Source organism: Hemitrygon akajei, chromosome 14, assembly GCF_048418815.1.
Source record: "Hemitrygon akajei chromosome 14, sHemAka1.3, whole genome shotgun sequence".
NCBI lineage: Eukaryota > Metazoa > Chordata > Chondrichthyes > Myliobatiformes > Dasyatidae > Hemitrygon > Hemitrygon akajei.
This window is the reverse complement of record NC_133137.1, coordinates 97,593,656-97,618,216: the sequence shown is the minus strand read 5'-3', so window position 1 is coordinate 97,618,216 and position 24,561 is coordinate 97,593,656.

Below are 24,561 nucleotides of genomic sequence, written 5' to 3'. Positions count from 1 at the left end.
CATCTTCTTTGTCAGCATGATTCCATGCAGAAAAGAGAGAGGAAAATCAGGAACTATCAGGAACATTTGGGTTAACAGGAGCTGTACAATAAATGTTAAAATCTACCAATGATGAAATGGGTGCCAGGTGAAAGGAAAATCTGGGCATGATGAAGGAGAACCAACATAGATTTGTGAATGGTTATCCATGTCTGATCATCCCATTAAGGATGTCACACACTGTTTCATAAATTATGGGTTAATATTTAGATCGCTGAAGTGAAAATTCAGAGTACAGAAAATACTTGAAGGTCTGACACCATCAGAACATGAAAACACAGAGGGAAAGGTATGAAGTTAGAAACTAGGAGGTGAGAGGTGGAAGAGGTAAAGGGCTAAAGTAGATTTAATCTGATGGGAAGGATAAAGGAGCATGAGAGAAAAGGAAGCGGGAATGGCACTGAGGAGAGTTAGTGGGCAAATGCAGAGAAGAGAAGGGTTTAAAAGTGTGCCAGAGTGGGAAATGGAAAACAAGAGAAGGAAGAGGGGTTAGTAATGATCAGATATTAGAGAAATCAATGTTGTTAGCTTCAGGACTTAACAACATGTATTGCTCCTCCAACCTGAGAATTGCCTCATCATTGCAATAGGGGAGGTCATGGACTAAGATGTTGGAATGGGAGTGGGAGATTCGGTGTACAAAGACGTTTCTGTAGCCACAAGCTGGTCTCCCAGTTGGTATGTCACTTCCCAGGTGCAAGGTTTCGGGATATCTTTCAGCAGCATCAGGGCATGCTGGTAAGCAAAGCACGATCACAAAACAATACTGATAATAAAAGAATGCTGAAACTGAATTTGTATCACACTGACCAGGTGTAACCACTAGAGCAGTGATATAGTCAGTAGTTCTCTGTTGGAACTTGAGCTGCCTGGATCCGAACAACGACATTAATTCAATTAGGAATATACTGATGAATTTTTTTGCAACAATACATAGAAGTACCGACTAGAGATGGGGCAGTGTTGGATCTCCTGTTAGGGAATGCGATAGGTCAGCTGACAGATGTATGTGTTGGGGAGCACTTCGGGTCCAGTGATCACAATAGCATTAGCTTCAATATAATTATGGAGAAGGACAGGACTGGACCTAGAGTTGAGATTTTTGATTGGACAAAGGCTAACTTTGAGGAGATGCGAAGGGATTTAGAGAGAGTGGATTGGGTCAAGTTGTTTTATGGGAAGGATGTAATAGAGAAATGGAGGTCATTTAAGGGTGAAATTATGAGGGTACAGAATCGTTATGTTCCTGTTAGATTGAAAGGAAAGGTTAAAGGTTTGAAAGCGCCATGGTTTTCAAGGGATATTAAAAACTTGGTTTGGAAAAAGAGGGATGTCTACAATAGATATAGGCAGCATGGAGTAAAGGAATTGCTCGAGGTATATAAATAATGTAAAAGGAATCTTAAGAAAGAGATTAGAAAAGCTAAAAGAAGATACGAGTTTGGTTTGGCAAATAAGGTGGAAGTAAATCCGAAAGGTTTCTACAGTTATATTAAAAGCAAGAGGATAGTGAGGGATAAAATTGGTCCCTTAGAGAATCAGGGTGGTCAGCTATGTGTGGAGCCGAGGGAGATGGGAGAGAATTTGAATGATTTCTTCTCTTCGTTATTCACTAAGGAGAAGGATATTGAATTGTGTAAGGTGTGGGAAACAAGTAAGGAAGTTATGGGACCTATGACAATTAAAGAGGTGGAAGTACTGGTGCTTTTAAGAAATTTAAAAGTGGATAAATCTCCAGATCCTGACAGGATATTCCCCAGGACCTTGAGGGAAGTTTGTGTAGAGATAGCAGGAGCTCTGACGGAGATCTTTCAGATGTCATTAGAAACGGGGATTGTGCCGGAGGATTGGTGTATTGCTCATGTGGTTCCATTGTTTAAAAAGGGTTCTAGAAGTAAGCCTAGCAATTATAGACCTGTCAGTTTGACATCAGTGGTGGGTAAATTAATGGAAAGTATTCTTAGAGATAGTATTTATAATTATCTGGATAGACAGGATCTGATCCCCTCCTCCCATCCTGCGCACGGACTGTTTGATCTGCTTCCGTCTGGTAGGTGCTTCAGATCCCTCCAGACTAAGACTAATAGGCACTGGAGAAGTTTTTTCCCTACTGCGGTCACTTTGCTGAACAGTTAACTGCTGGTTAACTGTAAGCTAACTATTACTTGGATTGCACTACCTGTATGTACAATTTATATTTTCATTTATATTTATCATTATTATTGTTATGAGCAGAGAGACAACATCTGCCGGAAGTAAATTCCTTGTATGTGCATAGGTACTTGGTGATTAAAGTCTGATTCTGATTCTGATTCTGATTAGGAGTAGCCAGCATGGATTTGTGCGTGGAAGGTCATGTTTGACAAACCTTATTGAATTTTTTGAAGAAGTTGTGAGGAATGTTGACGAGGGTAAGGCAGTGGATGTAGTCTATATGGACTTCAGCAAGGCCTTTGACAAAGTTCCACATGGAAGGTTAGTTAAGAAGGTTCAGTCGTTAGGTATTAATGCTGGAGTAATAAAATGGATTCAACAGTGGCTAGAAGGGAGATGCCAGAGAGTAGTGGTGGATAATTGTTTATCGGGATGGAGGCCGGTGACTACCGGGGTGCCTCAGGGATCTGTTTTGGGCCCAATGTTGTTTGTAATATACATAAATGATCTGGATGATGGGGTGGTAAATTGGATTTGTAAGTATGCCGATGATACTAAGGTAGGAGGTGTTGTGGATAATGAGGTGGGTTTTCAAAGCTTGCAGGGAGATTTATGCCGGTTAGAAGAATGGGCTGAATGTTGGCAGATGGAGTTTAATGCTGAGAAGTGTGAGGTTCTACATTTTGGCAGGAATAATCCAAATAGAACATACAGGGTAAATGGTAGGGCATTGAGGAATGCAGTGGAACAGAGAGATCTAGGAATAACAGTGCATAGTTCCCTGAAGGTGGAGTCTCATGTAGATAGGGTGGTGAAGAAGGCTTTTGGAATGCTGGCCTTTATAAATCAGAGCATTGAGTACAGAAGTTGGGATGTAATGTTAAAATTGTAGAAGGCATTGGTAAGGCCAAATTTGGAATATTGTGTACAGTTCTGGTCACCAAATTATAGGAAAGATATCAATAAATTAGAGAGAGTGCAGAGACAATTTACTAGGATGTTACCTGGGTTTCAGCACTTAAGTTACAGAGAAAGGTTGAACAAGTTAGGTCTCTATTCATTGGAGCGTAGAAGGTTGAGGGGGGATTTGATCGAGGTATTTAAAATTTTGAGAGGGATAGATAGAGTTGACGTGAATAGGCTGTTTCCATTGAGAGTAGGGGAGATTCAAACGAGAGGACATGATTTGAGAGTTAGGGGGCAAAAGTTTAAGGGAAACACGAAGGGGTATTTCTTTACTCAGAGAGTGATAGCTGTGTGGAATGAGCTTCCTGTAGAAGTAGTAGAGGCCAGTTCAGTTGTGTCATTTAAGGTAAAATTGGATAGGTATATGGACAGGAAAGGAGTGGAGGGTTATGGGCTGAGTGCGGGTAGGTGGGACTAGGTGAGATTAAGAGTTCGGCATGGACTAGGAGGGCCGAGATGGCCTGTTTCCATGCTGTGATTATTATATGGTTATAAAAAGTGGACAAATGGAAAGAAGTAAATTCAGGTGAACAGACTGATTGAGAGATGGAGGGAAGAAACTGAAAGACTAAGCATTCAGGACTGATGTGTATGGACCAGACTGTCTGGGTGTGTGGGTGGGTGAAAAGGGGTTTATTTTGCTGTTGCTGTCTTGTTGCTTGTTGTCTTCTGTTGTTATTGCTTGTGTTGTACTGCTGAGCATTGTGGGCATACTTTGTTGGTGTTAGAATGTGTAATGATACATGTGGGCTACCCCCAGTTAATACAGCATCTTTTTTTAACACAAACAACATATTTCAGTGCATGTTTAGAACTACATGGGAAAGATAAATGAATCTGAATCTGAACATTTGTCCTCAGATTCTGGACAATGAATGAGAAGGACCTGTTTAAGCAATTGCTCTGTCTGTGGTGCAGTGAGGATGATAAGGAAAGCACTTATTCTGAACCCATGTTCCCGTGGTCTACAATCGTCTGAGTGGAACTACTCTCAACATGTACTTTTTCGAGAACTCTTAAGATCCAGTCACTTGATTGTAAGGTTCCCATTGTCAACATTGTTTATCCTTGATATTTCACCCACAACACTGGTCATGAATGCTCTTGTGGGAGAATACCATGAGGACATTGTTTGCACTACTGTAGAGATGAATCTTCTAATGTAGATCATTCATGTGAAAGGTCTTTTGACATCAATGATGAACTATCTTTCTGTGTCAGAGAAGGTGTGTGAGGGATGTGTGGAACAATGGAAATATATCTGATGGTGCAAGAACTAATCAGTGAAGTGGAGACATTTGCCATGGAAAGAGATGTCATTGGTTTGCGGAGAGACGAGGGAGAAAGGAATGTGCAGGGCTGTGGGCAGTGCATGGTGGAGTTGAAGTACCTGGATCAGATTGAACATCTCCTAAGCTGCTGCAGCCATTCTGTAAGTTTCAGATTCAAAAACCATGGAACAAAAAACCGATATCTGATTCTAGGGAAACTGAACTTCAGGCTCTTGATTCCTCAGTGATTTTGGACCTTGCTCAGAAATGAATTTGTATGTGTTGAGACACACATCAAAGTGGTGCCATGCCCAATGTATCAATTGTATTTCAATATACAGATTTTTCAGATCCATTCAGATATCTCAATATGCACAAAATAGCAAAACATTTTTCTGTCTAATTTACCCCTTCTGTGAACACAGAGTGATAAGGTTTGTTTATTTTTTTGTAGCAAGTTCCATGTTGGCTTTATTGAATGTTTCATCTTCTTTGTCAGCATGAAAAGATAGAGTAAAATCTGGAATTATATACCATTTGGGTTAACAGGAGCTGTACAATAAATGTTAAAATACCAATGAGGAAATGGGTACCAGATAGATTGAAAATCTGGGCATGATGAGGAAGAACCAACATAGATTTGTGAATGGTTATCCATGGCTGATCATACAGTTAAGGATGTCACACACTGTTTCCCTGGGTTAGTATTTAGAACACTGAAGTGAAAATTCACAGTATAGAAAATACTTGAAGATCTGACACCATCGGAACATGAAAACACAGAGAGGGAGAGGTATGAGGTTCGAAGTTAGGAGGTGAGAGATGGAAGAGGTAAAGGGCGAAAGTAGATTTAATCTGATGGAAATGATAAAGGACGATGTGAGAAGGGGAAGGAGGAGTGACACTGAGAGGAAGTAGTGGGCAAGTGCAGAGAATAGAAGGTTTAAAAGTGTGCCAGAATGGGGAATGGAAAACAAGAGAAGGAAGCGGTTTTAGATATGTTCAGATATTAAAGAAATCAGTGTTGTTGGCTCCAGGATTGGATCAGAACAACTACATTAATTGAATAAGGAATATACTAATGAACTAAGGCAAATGAAAAACAAATAAATTCGGGTCAACGGACCAATTGAGAGCTGGAGAGAACAAACTGAAAGATAAGCATTCAGCAGTGATGTAGATGAACCAGACTGTCTGTGTATGTGAGTGGGTGTGTGGGTGGTTGTGAAGGAGGGAGAATAAAGACCTTTGATATCTCCCAGATACAGCATCCAAATGTCACAACAAATATGTTTGTGTACAACTCATATTCAATGAAAGGCATACCTGTTGTCTTTCTCTGTAATACCTGACATGTTTTACCTGGATTTTGTGAAGTGAGATTCTAGATAATAGTGGAATTCTCTGGCAAAGCTTGCCTGCTTCAAGATGCTTTTGGTGCAGAGTTTAATCTATCTGTGGGGCTTTTGGAAAACCTCTTGGGGCAGTTAATGAAGGAGAGGCAGTTTGATGACGGACAGGTGTCACACAGAGAACAGGGTGGTGATAACCAGCAAGTCCCCAACCTAAGCAGATGGTTTAGGTTTAGGTTTTTTCTACCAACTGGCCGCACCATTTACTGAAATGCCTTTGTAAAGTAATATTGACATTCTGTACATTCTGTGGGATCACAGCCCTCTGATGAAAAACGTTCATATAAATCCCAATTCTCTCCAAAGGAACTTGTCTTCCAAAATTGTTGACATCACCCTTGTGCTAGAATGAGGAAAAAGACTCTCATTATGCCCCCACAGTCCCTTTCAGAATCCTGGAACTCTCAATATGATCACTGGCATATTTTTTCAAGTACATTTCAACCAATTCAGATTAATCTGTCTTCAGTGGACCTTCCCCTCACTCCAAAAATCCATCTGATAATCAATATTTCAAGCAAATATTTCCTGTCTTAGGTACACAGACCAAAGCAACATATGAACTCCAAAGGGACAATAACTGGGTACTTTTTTATAGACCACCCACCAATAACAGGGATATTAAGGAGCAGATAGGGAGGCAGATTCTTGAATGATGCAGTAATAATAGGATTGTTCTGATGGGAGATTTTAATTTTCCTTTTATTGATTAGCATCTCCTTAGCGCAAGTGGTTTGGATGAGGTGAAGTTTGTTAGCTGTGTTCAGGAAGGTTTCCTGAGGCAATATGTAGATAAGCCTACAAGAGGAGAGGCAGTACTTGATCAAGTATTGGGAAACAAACCTCGTCAAGTGTCAGATCTCTCAGTAGGAGAGCATTTTGGAGGCAATGACCACAACTCTATCTTCTTCACCACAGTGTTGGAGAGGGTTAGGAGCAATCTGGGAAAACATTTAATTAGGGTAGGGGGAAATATGATACTATTGGGCAGCACCAATTGGGAGCAGATGTTCTCAGGGAAATGCACAGCTGAAATGTGGCAAATGTTCAGGGAATGTTTGCATGGAGTTCTACATAGGCATGTTCCATTGAGGCAGGGAAAGGATGGTAGAGTTAAAGAATCATGGTGTACAAATTATGTAGAAAATCTAGTTAAGAAGAAAAGCTTACGAAAGTTTCAAGAAACTAGGCACGGTTAGAGCTCTAGAAAATTACAAGTTTGCTGGGAAGGAGCTTAAGAACGGAATTAGGAGAGCCAGAAGCATCCATGAGAAGGCCTTGTTGAGCAGGATTAAAAAAAGCCCAAGGCCTTCTACAAGTATGTGTAGAGCAAGAGAATGAGCCGAATGAGAATAGGACAAATCAGGTCTAATAGTGGAAACGTGCATGGAGCCAGAGGATGTAGTGGAAGTACTTAATGTATACTTTGCTTCAGTATTCACCAGGGAAAAAAACCTTGGCAATTGTGGGGATGACTTACAGTGGACTGAAACACTTGAGCATATAGACACTAAGAAAGAGGATGCGCTAGAACTTTTGAAAAGCATTAAGTTAGATAGGTCACCAGGACCGGATGAGATATACCCCAGGCTACTGTGGGAAGTGAGGGAGGAGATTGCTGAGACTGTTGCAATGATCTTTGCTTCACAAATAGGAACAGGAGAAGTACCGGAGGATTAGAGGGTTGCAAATGTTGTTCCCTTGTTCAAGAAAGGGAGTAGAGATAACCCAGGAAATTATAGACAAGAGAGTCTGACTTCAGTGGTGGTTAAGTTTTTGGAGAAGATCATGAGAGGCAGGATTTATGAGCATTTGGAGAGACATAATCTGATTAGGGATAGTCAGCATGGCTTTGTCAAGGACAGGTCATGCCTTACATGCCAGATTGAATTCTTTCAGAATGTAACAAAATGCATTGATGAAGGTAGAGCAGTGGATGTAGTGTATATGGATTTCAGAAAAGCATTTGATAAGGTTCCCCATGCAAGCCTCCTTCAGAAAGTAATTAGGCATGGGTTCCAAGGAGACCTTGCTTTGTGGATCCAGAATTGGCTTGCCCACAGAAGCCAAAGGGTGGTTGTAGATATTCTGCATAGAGGTCAGTGACCAAATGTGTTCCACAGGGATCTGTTCTGGGACCTCTCCTCTTTGTGATTTTTATAAATGACCTGGATGAAGAAGTAGAAGGGTGAATAAGTAATTCTGCTAATGACACAATGGTTGGAGGTGTTGTGGATAGACTGGAGGGTTGTCAGAGATTACAGCAGAACATTGATGGGATGCAGAACTGGGCTGAGAAGATAAGTATGAAGTGGTTCATTTTGGCAGATCAAATTTGAAGACAGACTATAATAAAAATGATAAGATTCTTGGCAGTGTGGAGGATTTTAGAGTTCTTGGGGTTCATGTCCATGTCTATAGGACACTCAAAGCTGTTGCGCAGGTTGACAGAGTTGTTAAGAAGGTATATAGTGTGATGGCGTCCATCAACCATGGGATTGAGTTCAATCTATATAAGACCTTGGTCAGACCCCACTTGGAGTACTGTGTTCATTTCTGGTTACCTCACTACAGGAAGGGTGTGGATACTAGAGAGAGAGTGCAGAGGAGATTTACAAGAATGTTGCCTGGATTAGATGGTGTGCCTTATGAGAATAACTTGAGTGTACTTGGCCTTTTGTTCTTGGAGCGATGGAGGATGAGAGGTGACCTGATAGAGGAGTATAATATCATGAGGGGCATCGATTGTGTGGATAACCAGAGGTTTTTTCCCAGGGCTGAAATGGCTAACACAAGGCGTCATAATTTTAAGGTGCTTGGAAATGGGTACCAAGGGGATGTCAGGGGTAAGATTTTCACACAGAGAGTGGTAGGTGTATGAAATACACTGCTGTCAGTAGTGGTGGGGGGGGGGATACAATAGGGTCTTTAAAAAGCCTCTGAGATAGGAACATGGAGCTTCGAAAAATAGAGGGCTATGTGCTAGGGGTATTTTAGGCAGTCTCTAGAGTAGGTTACATGGTCGGCATAAAATTGTGGGCCGAATGGCCTGTAATGTGCTGTAAATTTCAGTGTTCTACATTCTATGTTCCATATGATGCTTTACAGTCACACTGCAGAGTATCAGTGAGACTTCCTTGAGCACCACACACAAAATGCTGGAGAAACTCAGTAAGTCTGGCAGCATCTATGGAGGGGACTAAACAGTTAACATTTTGGGCAGAGACCCTTCATCAGGACTGGAGAGGAAGTGGGTAGAAGCCAGATTAAGAAGGAGAGATGAGGGGAAAAAGCACAAGTAGGCAGGTTACCAGGGGAAAGTATTTGGGTGGTGGAAGAGTGATGGGAATTAAGAAGCTGGGAGATGATGGGTGGCTGAGGTAAAGGGCTGAAGAGGAAGGAGTCTAATAGGAGAGAATAGTGGACCATCGAATAAAGGGAAGGAAGAAGGAAATCACAGAGACATAATAGGCAGTTGTGGAGAAAAGAAAGGGTGGGAGGGTACCAGAAAGAGGAATGCAAAAAGGGAGAATGAGAGAGGGGAAGAAACTACTGGAATTTACAGAAATCCATTTTCATGCTATCAGGTTGGAAGCTACCCAGACAGGATATGAGTTATTGCTCCTCCAACCCAATTGCTTTTTTTCTCCAAAGCTCTTACAGTAACAGACAAAATGCTATTTGACATCATAAATTGCTTGTTCCAACTGCAGATTAAGCTTCTGCATCTGGAGAACCAATACGTCAGGACCTCTCCGCACACCATGTCATCAAGTTTGCAGATGGCACCACAGAGATCTGTTGGGCTTGAAATTCTGCCCTGTGTTCCCTGGGTGTAGCGGAATACCCAGTTTCGCTTCCCCCCTCCCTTGCATTCCGGTCTCCTAATATTACGTGAGCCACTCCTGACCTGTAATGGCAGTCTCGAATTAACCCTAACATTAACCCTAACACTCCCTCCCTTGGCCTCCCACAGGCCACATCCCTTACAAGCTTTTCCGCGGCTGCCGGGATCAGGCAGGGAGGTGAGCGTCCCCCGGCACTCTTTGGTGTGTCCTCCCTACTTGCTTATCCTGATTTGTCCGACCTAGGGTCACAAAATATGGGTAGGGGTTCCCTAAACATCCGCAATTTTTACAAGTAGCATGCAACATTTCAGAAAACTTATTCAAGAACAAATTCACAATCCCCCCCTTGCCATGGTCCATTTCAGTCCGTGTCCTCCCATAGCGCGTCCGCTTTCCGGGAGGGCCGTGTCCTCCCCTTCCACCGGGAACAAGGGTGCCTGGTACGCCAGTGGAGGTCCATTCTTTCCAGTCAAGGCTCGATCTATAGTCCGGATGACTAGGGTCCTGATACAGGGTATGCAACAACAATCACACGTGATAAAGATAGCAATTGAAATAGACAGTCCTAGAGCCGACTGTCCCAGAAACGCTCCCCACTTACCAAAGGTCTTATTCAGCCAATCTACCACTGGGTTGTTTACCCCAGATTGCTCTTTCAGCTCGTTGGCCAACGCCCGGAGTTCTATCAGGCTCTTAGTCAGCTTTCCGTCTGGTCCGCCCCGTTCCCCACCAAACATCATCCCAGGAGGCACACCACTGCCCTCCCGCCATTCGTTTATTGGGAAAGATGGGTGGATACCCTAGTCCGAGTGCCACAAAGGGACACATGTAGACTTCGTATCCTTTCCATCCGGCCTCTGAACCTCCCCAGCAGTCAATCACATCACAAAGGTCAAATTGAAAAACTTTATCCCTCTTTGGGTCGGCGTCTAATATCACTCTGGCCCCACAGGGGTCCGGCGCTCCCTGAACGAGACGTCCCAGGAGAGCGGTGATACTTATCCACCCCAACATCCAGCCACTCATCCTTGCCCGTTTCCTTCCCCGTGCCCTCTTCGTCAATCGTTTCAATTAGATTAATTTGGCTTCCTTTTAATCTGGAGCAGTGAGAAAATGATGCCAGTTATTGTCCCCCTCCCTTCTTACCTTTTAATGCCCTGTTGGAGACCTCGGTGACAGGGTATAGACCATGCCACCGTTTTTCATTCCAGGTGAGCTTCCCCGGGCCTCGGAGGAACACTTCCACTCCTACCTTGATGGTGTCCGACCCCTGCGGCTGCTCACTGTTAGATTATTGAACTCGCACAGTTATCAATTTTACCATATTTCTAAAAACTCTCATATACTCTGTCACTCAACACGCAAACGTCTGAGTTTTGGTAACTTGAAGTTGAAGTGCTCCATGGCTCCCTAGTACACGGAGAGGATCAAATGTGGGACAGTCGCCTTTCAAAACCTGACCTTCGCGTGGGAGATTTCTCCTCTTAACAACCAGTCTAAGGTAGGCGCCGTCAGTATCCCTGTGTACTACGGTGTACCGCGACACTTTTCTCCTCCTCACTCCTGAGACTTTTATGCCCTTCGTGGGTGGCGGGTACCCTCACTCAGAAGACTTTTCCACGGGCGGAGGATCTTCCTAAAAACAGATAAGAGTTAGTACTTACCAGTCACGATTCTGCACCGGGAACGATCTCTCCCAGGGTAATTTGGGGTTGGTGAGGATCCGTCAGCAGACAAGATCTAACTCAGTGATTTAACTATCTAGTGGAAGTCTTCGATATAACAGGCACTTCCTGACCTTAGTCGAGCTTGCGGCCGCAAGTTGTCTGCTGTCGGACCCGCCAGCCTGTGTTGTCTCTCCCTCCCCACGTCGGGGTCACCAAATGTTGGGCTTGAAATTCTGCCCTGTGTTCGTTTAGGAAGAGAGACAACCAACACCGGAATATTACAAAACTTGGGTTTATTGCAGAATTCGTAACTGGGACAGCGAATCCACGGAGTCGCTGGAGAAGGCGCGTTCTGTCTTCCCCTTACAATCTGCTCTTATTTATATCCCTTTCCCCCCAGCACAACCCCTTGCTACACATATTTGGTAAGGCCGAACTTTGTTGTACATATTAGGTAAAATCGGGCACTTGTGTCCATCTTATTGGCCTGATGCCATTCACTCACGAGTTACCTGTTTCTTTTGTTTACTGAATCGCGTGACACTAGCAGTTTCGGTGTAGCGGAATCCCCAGTTTTGCTTCCCCCCTCCCTTGCATTCCGGTCTCCTAATATTACGTGAGCCACTCCTGACCTGTAATGGCAGTCTCGAATTAACCCTAACATTAACCCTAACAGATCGGACTTACCAACAACTTCAAGTTGTAGTACAGAGAGGAAGTGCAAATGGATGGTAATGTAATTGGTGGAAACGTACTTAATTCACAGCCACCAACATTAAGTTGGGGTTCACTTTAAGAGGCCAGTCTGACATGATGGTGCAATTACATAAAGAAGTTTTACTGAGAATTGTGTTCAGTGTTTGGAGTACAGTCCAATAAATGATTTGTTCTGCTTTTTCTTGAACATAAAACATCTCCGCTCTTTTTATTTGTGAAAACCTGCATTGGTGACCCCGATGCTCTTGGACAATTGCAGAGCTCTTGAATATATTGGTCACTGCAGTTGCTTTGAAACTGCTGGTGTTCTGGGAGCAATATGCCATTACTTGGATTGTACAAGCTGAGACCCAATTCACCTTGCCAGTAATCGATGCTGACAACACCAATTATTTCTATGTGGTAGCATCACTCAGCAACTCTGTGACTGTGAGATGGTGAGTTTACTTGAATATCTCCCTGAACACAATAAATACTGATCACTGAAAACTCACCTTTCACAGAATTTTGGACAACTGGATTCTGAGCTCAGGAAACAGCTGCTCTGCTTGCTTGGCCTCAGCAATGCTAAGCTGTTGGATCTAATAAACCACATGCTGTCTCGCTTGGGGAATCACTATCCTTGTTTTCTTTTTAAAGAAATCCATGCAGCAAATGCCTGATCAAATTGGCGCAGCTCTCACTAATGCACACATGAAGGACTACAGGGAGCTTGCTACAATGGCTGACAGTCTACAATCAGCCAGGCAGTGGTGCATCATTCTTCCTTTAGCTAAGTCAATAAGCCCGTCTGCAAGGCCCCCAAAATAAGGATGCCCGCAGCTGTGAAACAGATGTTACTGGACTTGTGTTTTTGCCATGCTCACTTTGGTACGAACGCTAGTGCCAGAGCACTGGAACATCAGAGATCTGTGAACACGATGGGTTCCAGCTGCCAGGGACATCTATTGTTCATTACAAACACCCTTTCAGGGTGACGCTTCCTGTGTGGTGAGGGTGCTCAAGTGAGTGTGCTGCCTGTATCGCCTATTGATGAGAAACAAAGAGTGACAAAACCTCGCTGGAGGCCGCCAACGACAGCAGGATACAGACTTACAGGACACGATGGGAGACACTCTTCTTCAGTGAGCAACATTACATATGGGACTTCATCCTGGGTAAAGTGGCTAGACCCCTGCTCGTTGCAGATTTTCTGTGTGCCCAAGGACTGTTTGTTGATCTTAAGAGCTGCTGGCTTTTGGATGTCAAGGTCTTTGGGTTATCATCCTGCACCGCAGTATGTTCCCCACAAAGACTCTGTCAAGCACATGCACCACTGCATGTGAGTTTACTCCACTGCTAGATGAATTCCCAGACCTCACCAAGCCCACATTCAACACTACAGTCACAAAACATGGAGTCGAGCACGGCCCAGTAATCCATGGCCACATGTGTAGACTGGTCTGTATGCAGCAATGCCAACAAGCCTACATATCAGTTCACAAATGGGACACAACATATGAAGGGAAAAATAATGTTGTGGCTGATTGCCTCTCACGGCAAGCTGTTGAGGCCATACACATGGGGGTTGACTATGCTGGCATGGCTGCCGAACGAGCTACTGACCCAGAGGTCCGGGCATACTGATCAGTAGTCATGGGCCTGATATTAAGTTCAAGAAAGCTGGGTTTCTCTCCTGTGCAATGTTTCAACTGGTTGACCCTGCCCCATATTGTCCACAAACTGGAGACGGACTGTTTTTGACTCCACAAATGACCTTTAGCGTCAGGGCCGGAAGGCCTCTCAGAAACTGGTTGCACTAATGTCTGTGTGGCACAGCCTTAGCGAGTACATTCACAATCAGAATGCAGCCTGTGTGAAGTGTCAGAGCGCAAAAATTAACTGTTACCTTCAGGCACCACTGACACCTTTTAAGCTCCCTGAGTGACAGTTTGACCATGTCGAGGTGGACCTTGTTGGTCCTCTTTGCACTTTCCACAGTTTCATGCACATTCTTACCTTGGTGGACTGTAAAACCAAGTAGCCAGAGGCCGTCCCACTGGCATCGAGGAAGGCCGCAGATGTGGCTCAGGCTTTCATCAGCACCTGGGTTGGTCAGTTCATCACCCCATCTGATATTTCCTCTGACCACAGTCCCCAATTCATATCAGACCTCTGGGCTATGATGTCTCCGAACCTTGGTGTTAGGCTATATCACATTAGAGCATATCATCCCTAGTCCAATAGTCTGTGTGGGCAGTTTCACTGCTCCTCAAAGGCTGCTTTGAGGGATTCCCTGGTGGATGGGTGTTGGCATAATTGTCTCCCAGTGGTCCTACTGAGGCTCATAACTGCACCAAAAGAGGTCCTGCAGTCATTGGCGGCTGAGTCATTATAGGTACAGCCATTACGAGTGCCAGGTGATGTTATTCTGGATGCCACGACCACCTGATTGGCCTCTCAACAGCATTCCTCCCTCCTCAGTAAATTCCTTTGCAGCTATTCCTACCTCCCATCAATGGCCTAGTTCTGTTCCCTTACAATGGCCTAGTTCTGTGTTTTGGAACAGAGAAAAAGAATGATATCATATATAAGAGGGGTAAATCCAAATGTATTTCTGTAGATTGCTTTACACCAGCCCAGCAAGACTTGGAGAATTCCATTACCATGCCCCCTGCCATGACATGACCATGAACACGTCAACACAACTCTGGATGAGCTAGGGGCCTCTGAGCTGCCTCCACCCATGAAGCATAGGACCCAAGCCGGGCAGTTTGTCCGAGCTCCAGAGAAGGTCACACTGCCGTTTTTAGTGAATTCTGGGGTGGTCTGTGCAGGGTAATGTAATTGGTGAAAACGTACACCATTCACAGCCACTGACATTGAGATGGGATTCAATTACGAGGCTGGTCTCACACGATTATGGAATTACATAATGTTCTTTTACCACACTTTGCATTCAGTGTTCAAAGTACAATAAACAAGTTTTTACAGGTTTTCTTAAACATAAAACACCTCCGCTGTTTTCATTTGTGAAAACCTACAGAGTAACTGGTGTGCTGAAGTGAGAACAACAACTTAAGCCTGAACATAAGGAAGACGAAGGCAATAATTGTGGATTTTAGGAAGGTGCAGATCAGAATCAGATTGAATATCACCGGCATATGTCATGAAAGATGAACCATCCCCCTCTGCGCATACATGGCTCCTCCATAGAGAGAGTTAAGTGCGCAAGATGACCTCACCTGGTTATTCAATATCACCTCCCTGAAAAAGAAGGCACAGCAGCATCTCCACTTCCTGAGGAGATTGAGGCAAGTGAGGATCCCACTCTCCTCATCTTAACTGAATTCCACAGAAGCACCATTGAGAGCGTCCTGACATACTGCATCTTCATCTGGTATGGGAGCAGCAGAACATCAGACCAGAAGTCCCTACAAAGGACTGTGAGAATGGCAGAGAGAATCATAGGGGTCTCCCTATCATCTATCATGGATATTTCCCAGGAGCACTGCGCATGCATGGGTCTTAGTACTATCAAGGATCCCACACATCCATCTAGCATCCTCTTTGACTTTCTACCATCAGGCAAGAGACTCTGATGCATGAAGTCAAGAATGCTCAGGATGGGAAACGGCTTCTTCCCTCGGGTCACTGGGCTTCTGAACTCTCTGCTGCATCACATTTGAATTGTCAGTGGATAATGTGTACTGCACCCTACAATATTTAATTTATGCACTTTATTTTGTTTACCTTTGTGTAATTCATTTATATATATATATAAGTCGTACTTTCCTAAGTTATTGAGTGTGATATGTGTGTTATATGTACTACTGAGCTTTACACCTGGTCCAGAGAAACATCTCGTTAGATGGTATACATGTGTATAGTTAAATGACAATAAACTTGACTTGACTTGATCAACATTTGCTGGCCTCTCACCACGTAAAACATTCCATTTTGCTATTTCTCCCATCAAAAATCCCCGTGTCCTTGTGTTTTGTGTAAACTCCTTATCCTAGCACATTCAGCAAATTCCTTGATAGTATTTATTGATTTATTGCTTGGGATACAGTGTGGAATTAGATCTTCCAGCCTATCAGGCTGGGCTGCCCACTAATTTAACCGTAGCCTAATTGTGGCACAATTTACAATGACCAATTAACCTACCAACCAACACCATAAGGCCATAAAGCGTAGAAGCAGAATTAGGCCATCTGGCCTATTGAGTCTGCTCCACCATTCAATCATGGCTGATCCTTTTTATTCCTTTTTCTCCTCCTCAACCCCCAGTTCCCAGCCTTCTCCCTGTAACCTTTGATGCCATGTCCAATCAAGGACCTATCAATTTCTGCCTTAAATACACCCAACAACCTGGCCTCAATAGCTGCATGTGGCAAAAAAAATTCCACATATTCACTAACCTTTGGCTAAAGAAATTTCTGTTTTGGTGCCCCTTTATTCTGAGGCTATGTCCTCTTGTCCTAGACACTCCCACCATGGGAAACATCCTTTCCACATCTACTCTGTCTAGGCCTTTTAACATTTGGAAGGTTTCAATGAGATCCTCACTCATCCTTCTGAATTCCAGCGAGTAGACCCAGAGCCATCAAAATTTCCTCATATGATAACCTTTTTATTCCTGGAATTATGCTTGTGAACCTCATCTGGACCCCCTCCAATGCTGGCACATCTTTCCTAAAATTAGCGGCCCAAAACTGTTCACAATAGCCAAGGTGAGGCCTCACTAGTGTCTTATAAACCCTCTGCATCACATCCTTGTTCTTGTATTCTAGACCTCTTGAAATGAATACTAACATGGCATTTGCCTTCTTCACCACTGACTCTACCTGCAAGTTAACCTTCAGGGTGTTCTGCACAAAGACTCCCAAGACCCTCTGCATCTCAGATTCCTGGGTTTTCTCCCTGTTTAGAAAATAGTCTGCACATTTATTTTCTATGATCATGCATTATTTTATGACCATGCATTTTTCAACATTGTATTTCATTTGCCACTTCCATGCCCATTCTCCTAATGTCTAAGTCCTCCTGCATTCTTCCTGTTTCCTCAACACTACCTGCCCCTCCACCAGTCTTCGTATTATCTGCAAACTGGCAACAAAGCCAACTATTCCATCATCTAAATCATTTATATACAGCATAAAAAATTGGTCCCAATACTGACCCTTACGGAACACGACTAGTCACTGGCAGCCAACCAGAAAAGGATCCTTTTATTCCTGCTCACTGCCTCTTACCAATCAGTCAATGCTCCAGCCATGTTAATAACTTTCCTGTAATAACTTGGGCTCTTAACTTGGTAAGCAGCCTCATGTGTGGCACCTTGTCAAAGGTCTTCTGAAAGTCCAAATATACAGCATCCACTACATCCCCTTTATCTGTCCTACTTGTAATCTCTTCAAAGAATTCCAGCAGGTTCGTCAGGCAGGATTTTCCCCGGAGGAAAGCATGCTGACTTTGTGCTATCTTGCCCTGCATCACCAAGTACTCCATCACCTCATTCTTAACAATTGACTCTAGCATCTTCCCAACTACTGAGGTCAGGCTAACTATTCTATAATTTCCCTTCTGCTGCCTTCCTCCTTCCTGAAAGAGTGGAGTGACATTTGCAAATTTCCAGTCCTCTGGCACCATGCCAAAGTCCAATGATTTTTGAAAGATCATTTCAAATGCCTCCACAATCTCTAACGTTACCTCTTTCAGAACCCTAGCGTGCAGTTCATTTGGACCGGGTGACTTACGTACCTTCAGGTCTTTCAGCTTTTTGAGTACATTCTCTCTTGTAAAAGAAACTGCACCCACTTCTCTTTCTTTACACACTACAACATCAGGCATACTGCTAGCATCTTCCACAGTGAAGACTGATGCAAAATACTCATTTAGTTCATCAGCCATCTCTTTGTCCCCCATTATTATTTCTCCTGCCTCATTTTCTAGCAGTCCTATATCCACTCTCAATTCTCTTTTATTTTTAACATACTTGAAAAAACTTTTACTATCCACTTTGATATTATTTGCTAGCTTGCTTTCAAATTTCATCTTTTCCCCTCTGATGATATTTTAGTTGATCTCTGTCAGTTTTTAAAAACTTCCCAATCCTCTATCTTCCCACTAATTTTTGCTTTGTTGTATGCCTTTTCTTTTGCTTTTACAATAGTTTTGACTTCCCTTGTCAGCCACAGTTGTACTATTTTACCATTCGAGTATTTCTTCATTTTTAGAGTATACTTGTACTGCACCTTCCTCACTTTTCCCAGAAATACATGCCTTTGCTGCTCTGCTGACATCCCTGTCAGCAGCTCCTTCCAATTTACTTTGGCCAACTCCTCTCTCATTCCGCTATAATTTCCCTTACTTCACTGAAATACTGCTACATCAGGCATTACTTTCTCCTTATCATATTTCAAGTTGAACATAATCATATTGTGATCTCTGGTACCTAAGGGTTCTTTTACCTCAATCTCCCTAATCGCCTCCAGTTCATTACATCACACCCAATCCAGTACAGCTGATCCCCTAGTAGGCTCAATGACAAACTAATCTAAATAGCTATCACTCAGGCATTCAACAAACTCACTCTCTTGAGATCTATTACCAACCTGATTTTCACATTTAACATGCATGTTAAAATCTCCCATGATGGCCACAACATCATGTCTGGCAATCTGTAATAGTGCAACAAGATCATCTACCTTATTTCTTATACTACATGCACTTAGATACAGTACCTTGAGTACAGTATTTGCTGTCCTTTCTGATTCTGTATCACTAATGATTTGATACTCAGCCTGTTGGCTACAACTAAGTCCCATCACCTGCCTGCCCTTCCCGACAATCTGACTGCATGCTAGCTTTACTTTTTTACCATCTGGACAATCCTGAGTCCCTTCACTCCAGTTCCCATCCCCCTGCCAAATTACTTTAAACCCTCCCCAACAGCCCCAACAAACGTGCCTGCAAGAATATTGGTCTCCCTCGGGTTCAGGTGCAACCCATCACTTTGGAACAGGTCTTCGCTCCCCCAAAAGAGATCCCAATGATTCAAGAACCTGAAACCCTGCCCCCTGCACCAGCTTCTCAGCCACGCATTTATCTGCCCAATCATCCTGTTTCTGCTCTCACCGGGGCATGGCACAGGCAGCAATCCAGAAATTACTTCTCGGAAGGTCCTGCTTCTCAGCTTTCAACCTAACTCTCTAAATTCTCTCTTCAGGACCTAATTGCTTTTCCTTCCTATGCCATTGGTACCAATATGTACCAAGATATCTGGCTGCTGACCCTCCCTCTCCAAAATGTTGTGGATGCGATCTGAGACATCCCTGACCCTGACACCTGGGAGGCAACACACCATCCGTACAAACAAGTTGGATGAACTCAGCAGGTCGGACAGCATCCGTTGAAATGAGCAATCAATGTTTCGGTCAACACACCATCTGGTTGTCCCCTTCACATCCACAGAATCTCCTGTCTGTCCCCCTCACTATTGAGTCCCCTATCACTACCGCTCTGTTCTTCTCTCTCTTTCCCTTGTGCACCATGGACCCGTGCTCAGTGCCTGTAACCCGGTCAGCATGGGATTCTCCCGGGAGGTCATCCCTCACACAAGTATCCAAATTGGTATACTTGTTTTTCAGGGGAATGGCCAGAGGGGCGCTCTGCTCTCACTGCCTATTTTCATTTCTCCTGACAGTCAGCCAGCTGCTTGCCTCCTGCAACTTTGGGGTGACTACTTCCCTGTAACTTTGATCTGTCATCTCCTCACTCTCCCGTATAAGCCAAAGGTCATCTAGCTGTTGCTCCAGATCCCTAACACTGTCTTCAAGGAGCTGCAGCTGGATGCACCTCACGCAGGTGTAGTTTCCTGGGAGACTTTGGGTCTCCCAGTTCTCCAACATCTGGCACGAATAACATACACGAGCCACTTAAATGGGACAGGAAGAGAAGAAAAGAAGATGAAAAGGAAACTTTAACAGACACTTTATACAGAGCCGATGCTCTTCTGAGCCAAAGCCTGTCACTTCTACTCTTACCTCTGGCCTACTGCCAACAATGGCCATTCCGACAATGTCCATTCTGACAATGGCCGTTTGGCTTATCCCTTCTGTACTTTTATTTAGTTCGTAGAGGTCTGTTGATGTGGCTAATAGGCCTCGTAGAATGGACAAATGCCCGTGAAGCCCTCTTTTTAAATAACTGCTGCCGACCTGCGAGAAATATCTCTGCGTAGAGCTCTGTTGATGCCGCTGATAGGTCCTGTATGACTTTGGACTGCGGGAGATGTCCGTAGTAACTGGAGGAAACTTGCATTATCACGGGGAGAACGTGCAAATTCCTTAAAGACGGTGGAAATTCAACCCCGGTCACTCCTACTGTAAAGTGTTATGCTAACCCCTATGCTCCCATCCATATTCCAACTATACCCCTCCCAACTGCACAAATTCCTCCCATAACACTAAATCCAGACCTGCTCAATCCTGTGCAGTTTATTACTGACTCCGGATCTCCCTCTGTGTGTTTGCTGCTCTGTGTTACACTCTCTGCAGGGTGGTTGTCCATTTGTTGTTCATCAATTCAACACATATCCTTCCCTTTTTCTCCAATAGATCTTCCCTCCACACACTATGCCTGAGCTGTCTGCGTGTCAGAAATGAATAAACTCCAACCATTCAAAGTCCTATGTAAAATAACCAAACTGATCACAATGAGTTCACGGAAGGAGGTGAACTACACAGAAACATGTGCATATTGAATGTACTGAGGTTTCTCAGTGGAGCTGAAAGACTGTACTGGAGTGGGGTCGATTCACTGGGACAGACAGCACTTTAACTATTATTTTCTTATATTTTATTTGAAAATTATCCAATAAACCTGTGTATCAATAGCCATCAGACATTTACTGACAGTCAATGTTGCAGTCACAAACAATTTCCTGAATGAGCTTATATTAAAGATGAATTGGTAAATGCTACACTTGGAGAGTACGATAGGGAATTGGGGAGTCGGTTGTCTGATGGGAGAAATAGCGAAACAGAAGGTTTTGCACAGTCAGGAACCAGTAAATGATTGTGTGTGAATGAACTCTGGCATTCTGGTTCAAATGATGCAGAAACTTAATCTGTCAGTTGAATGAGAAATTATGAAGTGATATAGCATTTGGTCAATTATTGTTGGACTTTGGAGAACAGAAACATGGGAATCTCACTGATATTCTACACTGTTACACTGAGACCTCACTTGGAGTTCATTAAATTCACTCAGATGTAAGGAAAATGTACAAATGATATCTTAAAGATTTGCATTAACTGCACTTCCCAGCAACTAGATAGTACAGAAAATATTAGTCGATCAACAAGATCTTATTAATACATCTCAACTCTTACAGAGAGAGAAAAAACAATGGACCTGTGTAGAACAAAGAAGAATGTGAGTTAAACAATAACATGTTCTGCAAATCTTCTCTCACAATTTGACACCTGCTTCAGTTTTATTAAACTTGTTCAGTTACTCTCCAATCAACAATCCACCAACTTTCCTTTAACCCTTTCCACACACTGATACTCTAAACCATTCACATTTTAGTTCTGACAAACTGTTGGTGATTTCAGTGAGACCCCGCCCCTTGATATTGGAAAAAATATATCTTTATTTTGATATTCTCTCCTCTCTGTATGTACCTTTGATCGTTCACCAACTCTGTTCACCCTCTGTCAGCCCTCCCCATCACCCCATGCCTCACTCACTTTCTCTGCCCTGCACCCCACTTTCTCTCCAGTGTGAAACTTGTTCTACACAGTTCCAGTGCATATTTATCTTTACTTTCCCATATCTTCCTATGCAAATGCTCTATAAATGTGCAATACTTGCAGTCTTTTAATATCATATTTACAAGATCTATACATTTTTTCTTCTGAATAAGGGTTAGCTTTGTGTTCTTTTGAACAAACTCTCCAGGAAATTGTTGATGTCTTCTTCTTGTCTCCTTGATGAATGCATCAGTCTTTAGTGCTGATAAACGACTGGTGACACCGACAGGAAAACATGGGACAGGTTCCCTTTTCCTAGAAACCTACATCATCATGCCCCCAATCAAGATCCTAACTTTGACTCTTCCTTGAAATGAATCCATCTCCGATTTTCCCCTCCTCTCTAAAATCTGCAATATGGATTGGCCCATAAATTAGATTCCCAATGAAGCAGACCATGCCCAGTTCAACTAAATACTGGACAATTTCTCCAATCATCAGCAAACTTGATAGAAATTGTTGTCCACAGAGCAGTCCTGTCACAACCAGGGATGGTTTTTAGAAAGAAAGACAAGATTTGTTTTCAGTTAGTATGTGGAGGGTGTTTTATGAGTCTCATCTTGTGGTATGTAATGTTCTTTTGATTGTTTACCACTTGTGTCTAATTATTTGTCTCTGGAATTGCTCTGAATTTTCATATTGTGTTGCAGGTGTCTCATTTGGGATCATGAGCATTGTTATGCTCTATTTGTATTAATCACTTTTTCCCATATGGGGTAATTGAATTAGCACAGACTTTTCAATGTCTTGCATTGTAGCTATTGATTTTGGGGGTTATTGCTTTGTCTGGACACTGGAGCTATTTGATTGGTCCTGAATACCAACATGCTCCGGAGTGTATTCCAGGCAGTCGTGCTAGCCCCTCTTTGCTTGGTAATTGTTGGTCCTTGCCTGGTGAAACTCTGACTTTCTTCTGTGTATCGTGAATGATTTCAGTCCTTCAAGGTTCTGTATAGTTTGCCTGAGGTCTTGATAGTTTTGTTGATTAATTTTTGGAATCAACATTTTGTTTTGTTTGAAATACCAAAGATTCTGGGATTTCTGCACTTGTGTTCACTAGTGAGCCTGATAAATCCCGTATCACTCCCCTTCCTATAATTTACTCACTCACACTCAGTGTCTGTTTCATGAAGATCAAGCACATCACAGCCTTGGTCCCAAAGCAGAACAAACAGCTGGATTCCAGTGGTGAGGTCACAGTGTCACTCATTTAAAACAAAGCAACATTTGACTGAATGCAGCATTGAGGAGACCTGGTCATTCTACGACAAGGGGCATCATGGAGAGAATGTTTCAATGGTTGGATTCATTACTCACTCAAAGTAAGTTGGCTGTGGTAGAGTATTCCAGCCCAGAACATCACTGCATGAATTGCTTAGGTCAATGTCTCAGACACAACCATCATCAGCTGATTTATCAATAACTTCCAACAGCTCTCTGCTAGGCAGCGGGGACATTAACTAGAGGGTAGAGATCTTAGATAATTGGTAAGCGGTGATTAGAGGTGACAGGAGGAATCACTTTTGATCAGGAAGTTGTCAGGATCTGAAATCTACTGATAGAACATGATGGGGAAACAAGAGAAGATCCAGGGAAAGGAAGATCTGTTTGGCCCATCAGTCTCACTCCACTGGAGATCAATGGATTCATTCCCACATCAGGTTAGTTCATACATCTTCCAGAACTGTCCCTGGAAAAACGTCAAGTATCAAGCAATCTATTATCTCCACATCCTTCCAAGCTCCTTCTGAGCAGAGTTCACTGCAACCTTTTGTTGGACAGAGACCATGATTCTAAATTGAACCCAGTCCTTACAAATGGATTGCAAACTTTCCAGAGTCAGTGACAGAGAAAGATCTTCTCCGACGATGGGAAATGGATGAGAAAAAGACCAGGACAATTGTATGAATGAGTAGGTTCATCATAATCTGTAGCTGATGAAGTATTCACCTGAAAATTACATTGTAATTGTTGTTATTGATAATATTTATTGAGATCTGATTTCATGAAAAACATCATGGGAACATAAATGTTTTAGGCAGCCTCTGTTTCTCAGTGTTCAGTTACAGAGGAATATTCCACAGTCACACCTGAAGCTCACAAGACATTCCTGTGGTTTCCTACCGTTCCGTCCAACGACCTCACTTCGGAAAATCGGACCATCAGGCTGTACTCCTCCCCCCGGTTTACAAACAGAAACTGAAGCGGGAGGTCATGGTGTCAAAAGTGGTGTCGCGTTGGACAGAGGAAACGGATGAGGTCCTCCGTGACTGCTTTGAATCGGTGGACTGGTTAGTATTCAAGGACTTGGCAGCTAACCTCGATGAGTATGCCTCAGCTGTCATGGACTTTATCTGGAAATGCACAGAGGACTGTGTGTCTCGCAAGATGATCCAGGTATTCCATGATCGGAAACCTTGGATGAATTATGAGGTCCAATCCCTTTTGAAGGCTAGAGCTGCGGCTTTTAGGTCCGGGGATACCAATTGCTACATGGAATCCAGGCGTGAACTCCGGAAAGCCATTAACGGCACCAAGAGGCAATATTGAGCCAAGTTGGAAGCCCAGGCTAACCAGAGGGATGCCAGTAACTATGGCAGGGTCTAAATGAGATCACTGGGCACAAAGAAAAGGCTGGGAATATCAAAAACTGTAGTGCTTCTCTTCCTGACAAACTTAACATA